Raw genomic sequence first — 7383 nt, 5'->3', positions numbered from 1 at the left:
CGGGGGACTTCGGGGGGTCACGACCGGAAGGTCGGTGCGGGGCCTCTGCGTCCCGCCGCGCCACGTGGCCACTCCCCGCGCCCTCCCGCCCCGGGCCTTGCGGGCTGTCCAAGCTGCGCTTCGTCTCAATAAAGCCGAAACCCCAAGAAGGAAAGAACTTTGGCTTGAAGAAGGAGGCTTAACTGCGTGCGGCCGTACGCTTGGTGCGTGCGAGGTTCCTTTGCTCTGCTCCGCGAGCAGGCCCCTCACCCGCGCCGCCCGGCGGCCGCGCGCTCCGGGTTGTCGCGCGCAGAGCGGCCGGGTCCCGCGCATTCCTGCGCCCGCCGTGGCCCGGAGCAGCGCGGGTGGCTTCAAGAACACTGAACCTTTAATTGGGCCATAAATCAGACAGGGGAGTGCGGTGGAGTTTGTGCAGGTGTAAAAACAGAGGGGAAAGCCTGGGCTGAGCAGCCAAAGCGCCCGGGCAGGTCAGAACCTCCAGCAAACTAACATCTTGATAAGTCCGCTGACAACAAAATAAACAGTGGAGAGGGCCGGGGGAGGCGGGGAGCGCGGTCGCCCGCGGCCCGTGCGCAGCAGCACAGCGGCCGTCTGCTGGGAGGAGGCAGGCCTCTCCTGGGTTTGTGTTTGGGGCTCTTTTTCGGGGTAGGGGGGTACTTAGGGAAGAAGGAGAAGCAAAATTATCTCCCTTTTCGTCCTCTCGCTTTCAGCATCGCGTTCTGTTGGACAGAGAGCCCCAGGACTGTCAGACGGCGAAGGGTTAGGAAGTGCGCGCAGCCTCGCCGACCCGTGCCCAGTCCGAGAACCGGAGCTGTTGTCGATCGAGGGCCCGGCCGTTGCGCCCGGGGCGCGCGGGCCTCGCTGAGTCGCGACGAGTCCCTGCGCCTCCTCCCAGACGCGGCGCCACCGAGAGACAGACCACCGGCTCCCGCTTCATTTCAGGGGCTGACGAGGGGAAAACACTACTGCGCCCCTGGCCGAAGGAGGTAAACCAAGTAGAAAGGGCGATCAAAAATTAATTTGGTGCACTGCTCGGGAGCAGCACCCTGTCAAAACCCTACGGAGACGTTGGCACAAGCGGCAAACGGATTCACAGACAAAGGAAAACAATACAAGTCTCGTTAGATCATTTTTCTGGACATTGTTTAAGGTCTGAAAGGGACCAAATCGTTTCAAAATGTTGCCAGTAAAAATTATCCTATGTGGAATGCAACTAATCCTTTTAGGTTCCTGTCAACTGTTTCCACAAAAGGAATCCGATTTTTCAAATCAAAGATCCAAAAGTCTTTGGGGAGAGATTTATTACATGCCAGAGCTTTAGTTACAGAATAGAGTTACAATAACAACTCGCACCCACCAACTCCCCAAAATAAGGGATCCCATCCCACGCAGTTCTAATGACGTGTGGGGGGATGGTTGCTGGAGTCCTGCTAAATATGCAGATGGGAGGAGAGCGGGGGAAGGGGGAGGAAGGCAAAGAAATATTAAATTCCTTAAATAGACCAACAGAACACAGCGCCTCAACATTTTATTTTTGTTCTCCGTACCCCTGGTTCCTTTTGAAGAGGAAAACAAGACCCAAACTTGGTGACCTGCCCCCTCAGTTTAGAACTTTAACGTGAGCTTAATGCTTGAGTACTGAAAAACTCTTCCGAACCCTGACTTCTCTGAGTTTGCATAGTAGTGTGTCTACAGTGTCTGCAAGTGGAAAATATTTAAAAGTGAGAAAAGAATACAAGAAAATATTTTTTCTTTAAAATTTTTAAAAATTTATTTTAAAGTTTTTCTTTGATTTGGAATACAATGTTTAAGAACAAGAAAAAAGTGCCCCAGGGCTTTTCACTGTGCCTCCGTATCTGAGTCTTCCCACAAACGCATGTGAACATAAACGCATTCCTTGCAGATCACAGTCTCAGTTCACCCTAGTGTGAGCATTTTGTGCTGAGCCTGATCATGAAGATCCTCCGCCTCCTTTTCAGTTCTTCACTGATTAGAACTGGTGGCTAGGGATAAGACTGATGGGTAAACGATTGGTAGAAAGCCTTAAAAACTTGAGAAGAAACTCAAATTCCTAGTTCTCTGAGTGGAGGAATTTTGTGCCTCCATACTACATAGGCACCTATCTCTTTTAGGTGCTTTGTGAATGAACTGCCACACCAGAAAGACAGTTTCAAGAAGCAACTTAAGTTTAGTTTACAGACAATTGAGTTTGGGTTTTGTTTTTTTTTTTTTAATGGTTTTGTTAAGTGGAGAAGTGAAAAAAGATCTTCCTAGCCTTCCCTCCACCCCATTGTTTGCTGCTGAAATGGCTCGTTCCTCTTGCTGCGTGAGTGTGTTTCTGTTATTAGAGGCAACTTGGTGGTGGGAATTCTTGCGTTTGTTCCCTGTATTTAAATTGGGAATAAAGGGATTTGCAGTGTAGCAGGTGCTCAATAAATACTGCAGACTAATCCCACTTTTCAAAGCTTAGAGGTTAAAGAGATGATCAGTAGGTAAATAATTAGAGAAAAGAAATAGAACAAGAGACCAGAAGAGGGGTTTAAAACACCATTGCTTTGTTTATTTTAGAAGGGAGGAGAAAGTTATCTGTCCAAATATACATCTGACTGAGGTAAGAGAAAACACAATGCCCCCTCTTTTTTCCTCATTATTTCTAGAAAGGGTTAAATAACGATTTATTTCATAGATAGGGTGGGAATGTTGAAGAAAGATGAGCTTTACATGAAGCCAAAAGTTTCTCTTAACTAATATAAGGATTTGGGTATACTCCAAAGTTTAGAGGTTTTTCATTTCCTGGAAGAATATGGATGTGGGACAGAAGCCACAAAAGAATCATCGGTCTACACATGTGTGTAGGTTTTATGTTTTCCAAAATATTTTCATATAAATTGGCATATTGATTCTCAAAACCCATCACCACACTCCCCGCAAATATAAATGAGTGTGAAGAAAACTGATTTAATATTTATTTTTAACTGAGTCTTATGTCTTCTGTTGCAACCTCTGGAGGGTTTTGTGTTTTTTTTGGTTTGTGATCCCCCCCCACCTCATTTAACAGAATACAGTCTTGTCACAGTCATTTTCATATATATGAAACTCTGCATAAAAAATAAAAATAGAAATAAAAAACCAAATTATTGTTCATTCATAATAATCCTTCATTATTGACTTGTCAGAAAATGCGTCACATCTTTTATTGCTGAAAATATCAGCCTTTTAGTTATATTAAAGGAAATTCCTAAGCTAGTGCTCAAAGAAGCTTCTGCTCTCTGCCATAATTATTATCTGCGCCCCCCCCCTCTTTGCCAGTCTGTTATTGATCAGAGTTGCAATTAAGAGAGACTCTGTAGTTTGTTTCTGTCTCCCTCTGGGACAGACAGACCCGGGCAAGGCCCATGGCCTCAGATCCATCCTTTCCTGGTGCTCCAGGGACTCGCTGGACCTATGGATGCATTACATAGAATTGCATTCTACCTAATGGACCAGATAGATTCTCCTTAACGGTAGCATCTTACATAAAGGGAAACATCCTATCTTGAAAAATAGAGATACTCTCACTTTAAGATTAGAAAATTATCTTTCCAGACCTAATTTCAAATTCAGAATTAGAATTTTCCACGTTCTCGAAGATTCTGATTTCAATAGACTGCATTTCTTCCTGAAATGGGGTTTTGTTGTCTTTTACAACTTAGAATTTAGAAGGGGAGAAAAGCATTTGCAAAAACCCTTTCTCTGATGGATGCATGTGTATGTTTGGCTGAGTCCTTTTGCTGTTCACCTGACACTATCATAACATTGTTACTCGGCTATACCCCAATACAAAATAAAAAGCTTAAAGAGATTATGCATGTATGTGTATATGTGTGTGTGTATCTCTATAGGAAAAAACACTCAGGCTAATCTAGTGAATCCAGACTTGGCATTTCCTTGGTTACCCATTTAAAGATGGAAGCATTAAATATAGTGTGCCTTAAAACAAAAAAAGACACTTTTTCTCTGGAAAATCAGTGTTATCTTGCATTAAGCACCGTTTCTTGAAAAAATCAGCACAAACACTTTCCTTCCTAGTCTGCAGCTCACAGTGAGACGAAATCCCCACACTGGCTCCAGCCTGGGTGGCCTCAAAAGGGACAAGGAGTGGCTCCAGAGCCTCCTGGAGGAGGCTGGGCTTCACTGAAGCTTCTGGTGGTGACTGGCAAGGATAAGCTGGTCACATCCAGGGAAAGATGTAATTCCAGCAGGTGGTCTGGAATTCCCTTCCCCCTCCCCACCACCTCCAAGGCATTTCAGGGAGACTAGTGGCCAGGAAGTTTCGAGTTTGAGGTAGGATTGCCCCTCAAGAGACTCCAGGGCCTTGTGTTCACTGCGCAGGAGCTAAAAGAACCCACTCAACACCTGATACGCAGCTGTTCAAAGACAGTAAAATCGCTAAGAGGGTGCGGGATGGGCATATTCTCCGGAAAAAAAAAAGATTTGCTTTCTCACTAAATGTTGAGTCAGTTGATATGACTCTTAACATGCTCATTTCCACATGAAAAGGATGAGACCCTAAGTCTGGTTAAAAAGACCTACTGAACAGTTTAGCAAAAAAAGTTCTGCCAGTTTGGTAGATTTCAAGCATTAAAAATCAGTAAGAAAAGCTGAGGAAATGGACAAATAGTACAGTAGTGAAAAAGATAAGTCGTCTGTGTGTGTGTTGTGTGTATATGTGTGATGTTTTAAAGAAGATTGCTGATGCAAAGAAACAAAAAGTGATGCTAGGAAAAAAATATACAGAACTAGGTGGAGGAAGCTGATATTTCTGAATAATTGACTTTCAATTCCAAATGCATCCAAAACGGGCTGGGTATCTCTGGGAAGCCCTGAGTACAGGTGGCAGGGAGGAGAACCTAGCAAAAACAAAAACAAAAAAATGTATAAGAAATAAATGACTCTTCTACCCAGCGACCTCTAAGGCAATTGCCCTACCAGGGTGGACGTTTAATCGATCACAATGATGGTAACACGGTGGCAGTGTGATGTATTGGAAATAAAATGGGATTTAAATGCTGCTATCTCAGTAGCTGTGACCTTGGGCAAGTCATATCATTTGAGCCTTTATACCTTTATTTGTAAAGTGTGGTCAATAACAATTATTGTCCTCACTATTTCACAGTGGGGTTGAGAGAAATATTAGTGAAAGTCCTTTAAAAAGTTAATGTGTGCTGTGGGTAGTAAGTGGAATAGACAGGAAAGGGGTTCTGGGGTACTGGTAACATCTTCTTGACTTGAAGCTGGTTACACAGGGGTGCTCACTTATAAGTTAGACTAGCTCAAAACAGTTTGAAAATTACGATTTAACGCTAAGGACAAGGAAAATTAGAAATATGAAGCTTACATGTTTTATCCTCACTTCTCTTCCTTCCTTATCACACCCAGAGACTGGGGACTCAAAATGGGGGTTCAATGATAAGAATCAACTGTTTTCTATGTGTGTTTTTTGCTCCTTATTGACTAGCATTTTCCTGGTATAGAAGCAGGAGTGAACCAGGAAGTTTCCTGCACAACAGAGGGGCCAACAGTAAAAAGAAAGGAGCCCCAAACTATTCACATTAAAGGAAAGATGTGATTAGAGAGATGTGACATGCAAAGAAATTATCTGAAAAGTGAATTCAGTTGGGAAAGTATAAGACCGAAAGAGCCCTGAGCAGCTGGTCATGATCAGATTCTCCATCTTTCTGTCAAATGTAATTGTATCTGAGTTGGCAGGGTATTTATTGCTAAAGTCGAAGGGCCAGATTTTACACTAAACATATTTACACATTTACATTCGTGGCCCTATAAACACTCCACGTTTCACTGGCTGTGACATCAAACACATTTACCAACAAAAAGCATATGCCTAATTACCAAGTCATAGGGGAAAGGGAGGCAAGTGGCAGCTGATGGGCGATGAGCATGCGCGCCTGTGTGTGTGTGTGTGTGACCCAACTGTAACACTCGGAAACCAGTAAAGACAAAAATGGATGCTGACAACGCCGGCCCGCTTCACTTGTCCTCTGCTCCCCAGAACTACCCTCGTCTGGTTCCGTTCGAAAGGGGGAAGGGGACCCCTGGCATCGCAATTAGTCCCAAGGTTACACCCCGACCCTCTTGGAGGAACCCAGAGAAACCAAGGTGTTTCCTGGGCAGATTTCTGACTTGGATGGAGTTTGATGCTGATAGGGCCTTTAACTGGCCCCCAAATGACTTCTCAGTCCGTAATAAAAACAGGTGTGAGCAAAATGTGTAGCCAGCAGAGAATTTCTCAACTAAAACTAGAGTTCTTAATTCCTGGCTTGAGATAGTAACATCAGATCCCTACCCATCAACAGCAGTTGTAATAACACCGTTAGCTGCTCCAAGCTTGGTCCTTGGTCAAGCACGGAAATCAGAACCACCAGAGCTAGAGAGAAAAACAAAACAGGCACAACCGCTGGCCTCAGACAGCCTTTAATAAATGACACGGGCTGGTATTCCATCAAAATAATCACCTTCCATCAGAATAACCACCTCCCCCAGTTCTCTCAGAGGACAGGCGAGAGGAAGAAATGGTGGATTCAAAAAAAAAAAAAAAAACCTGTGAAGGGCAGAAACCTCCAGCCCCCTTCGGATGGATTCTTACCACACTGTAAGAAGTGTGATAACAAATATATCCCAAACTCCAAGTCTGTCAGCAGAAAGTTTGGGCAGGAATGGGCCACTGAGTAGGGGGCAGGGAAGGAGAGATGTGCAAACAAGATGCCTTAGTAAAACATGAAGAAAGTCTTCGTGATTTTTTTTTCCTTCCCCTCCTCAGTTTCTTTTCTAAGAGGAAGGGAAGGGCCTCTTAAATTCACAGGATGGGGATGGAGGGGAAACACACTGTTGAGCAGAAGCACTAGTTTCTTATTTTAAAGAAATAAAATAATTACCCAATAGAGAAAAAAAGAAATGGACCAAGAAATGATCTAAGGTCATGACACCATGTGTGATACAAGGCACAATTCAATCCATAAGGGCTTCATTACCCCCGCAATAGATAACATTTGGCTAAATCTAGCTGCAGATTAAATCTCCACAGCATAACAGAGTCCTGAATGGAGAGGCTCCTTTTTGTGTGGTCCTTCTCCGGGAGCTGCCTGAACCATTAGCCCCAATATATCCCTCTCCCTATTAACTGCAATTCCCTCCCGACTGCGCTTCGGTCATTTGTCTCCAGGCTCTACGGGGGCGTTTGATGAGCAGAGAAACAAGGAGAAGGGGAGAAAAGCCTCGGGTTAATGAGTTGTAGCAAATCCACACTTTGTAGTCGGGAGGAGGAGAGCTGGTGTCCAATGTTTGTCCAACTGGTTTATTTTTCGAGACCTAGCCTATTGAGGAAGG

Source organism: Bison bison, unplaced genomic scaffold (genome assembly GCF_000754665.1).
Source record: "Bison bison bison isolate TAMUID 2011002044 unplaced genomic scaffold, Bison_UMD1.0 scf7180017864329, whole genome shotgun sequence".
NCBI classification, from domain to species: Eukaryota; Metazoa; Chordata; class Mammalia; order Artiodactyla; family Bovidae; genus Bison; species Bison bison.
Note: the sequence above shows the minus strand (reverse complement) of the source record.